The sequence below is a fragment of the Bactrocera dorsalis genome, chromosome 2, assembly GCF_023373825.1.
Source record: "Bactrocera dorsalis isolate Fly_Bdor chromosome 2, ASM2337382v1, whole genome shotgun sequence".
NCBI lineage: Eukaryota > Metazoa > Arthropoda > Insecta > Diptera > Tephritidae > Bactrocera > Bactrocera dorsalis.
Window position 1 is genome coordinate 83,084,157 of NC_064304.1, and position 2,202 is coordinate 83,086,358.

Genomic DNA, 2,202 nt, shown 5'->3' on the forward strand with positions numbered 1-2,202 from the left:
TGAAATTACTTTATAAAGAGTTGCCACCTGTTAAAAAATTTAGCATTCAATATTTTTTTTAGCTAAGCGCGCTATTAAAATATGGATTTCAAATTAAAGAAGCTTTACGGTTGAAAATAATTTTCGAAGCGTAGTCACTTCTTTCTTATATGACAAGATAAAAGAAATTTTTATTACTTTAATTATAATTGTCTTAATAAAGATTTTCGTAGACGATAATTTCATAAAATGTTGCCACATGTTTGAAAGTTTAAATGAAAGAGATTAAGTTAATATTTTCGAGAAGAATTGCCACCTGTTTATATGTTTTAAATTAGAGTAGTTGATAAGATTATTGAACCCAAAAACAGGCGATACTTAAAAAAGCACAAAGCTTAATGTTTTTATGTGTGGTAGCAATAATTAAATACAAAATTAAATTTTGATACAGTAGAGGCCGCTAATCCGAATCAATTAAAACCGACCCCTATCCGGAATATAAGAGAATTACAATTTGGTTAAGCGTATTTTTTCGGATAGAGAATGTCGGTCCGGATTACAAGGTACATAATAGAAATTTTGATTTTTTTAACTCTGTCCGAATTACAGTGGAATCCGGATTAGGCCGTGTCCGGATTAGCGGGTACAGGACTCTGAGCTCTGCCGTCTTTTTCACTTCATAAAATATCCCAGCGGGATAATGGTTCACCGCTTTTTTCGAAGCTTCGAAGAAAATTCTATGTAGAATTCTTCGATACTTGGTAATGAATAAAAGTAAGCAATTTAGTTAAATTCTACAGTGTTCATATGTACAATCAAGTAAGTACATGGAAAAAGTTACAATACAATATGTAAACAACAAATGTAAGGTGATGAAATAAAATTTATAAGTAAATATTTCCATTATTTCGTCAACTTTCAAGCATTTGAAGAAAATTTGTAGAAAATTGGTTGTGTTTAAGTGAGCTGCTATTTTAATTAAAAATTTTGTTTAATTTTGTGTTTAAACTTTGAATAAATAAATAAAAGAATATACTCGAAAAGGCATTTGAGAAGATTAATTAAAAATGAAGAAAGTGAAGCACTTTAATGCGCTACTATTTGGTAAGTTTTTTGTGTTTTATCATTGATGGAAATTTGTAATTACATACAGTTTAAAATTTTTTTGAAAAATCTGTAAAAGTAGAAGGCTTCACCGAAGTATGCTCACCAAATTCAAAAAAGCATCAGACTCGACAAAGGCCATTTCTTTAAATATCGTAGCTTAAAAGAAAACCATTCCTTTTTATACATAAATACTTATTTTCATAACGAAATATGTATATACATACATATGTATGTACATACACTTTCATAAATAAAACAAAATTAATATGCCATTTTTTCTTCTCTACTATTGACCTCGGCATAGAAGAATTATTCGTTAACTTTGGCATCGAAGAATTCTTCGTCCCTATGGTAAGGAAAAGAGGTGATCTGTTACTTTTCGTAGGACATCGCCGTGTTAATTTTCATCGGTCGGAATAAGCGATACAATCATGCTGCATCGTTTACCTTGCTCGCTTACCAATGTCTACCATATCCCGCTGGGATACAGTTAGAATTTAAAAAAATAGATATTTTTAATTTTATTTTCTTAATGTACATATATTTAAGGATACACACGCGAATTTGAAAAGAATTTTCAGAGTGCTTAGCAGTGCATTCCAAACTTTAAACGCGTTTTTCTCAAAATTGTGTTTTCAAAGCCGCTGACCAACATTACACGAAAACGGCTAAACTGATAAGTCTCAAATTTTAAGCTTCTTAAGTATATTTTTTAGTAATTAATCGAATTTAGTAATCTATCGAAGATTTTTTATCTTAAAGTTTTCTCAAACAAAATTCTTGAAAATTCGCTTTTTTCGGTCTTCTAACTTTATATAAACCCTTATGATGACTTTATGACTTTAAAGTCGACAACTTGAAGCATTATGTCTTATATTTGAAAAAGGTTGCCATGTATTCAATCAGTTGATCTAATTTCATAGATTCGCTTTCACAACAATATTTCATAACTTTTTATTCCATTTCTTTATATAGCATATCAAGATCAATCAATATATGTACGTATCAAGAATCAATTATCAGCATGTTTAGTTTGAAACAACGCTCGTGGTTAATACTGTAAGTCGAAAATACATATATAATAGAATAATATGTCGAATTAGTGCTAAAATTTGG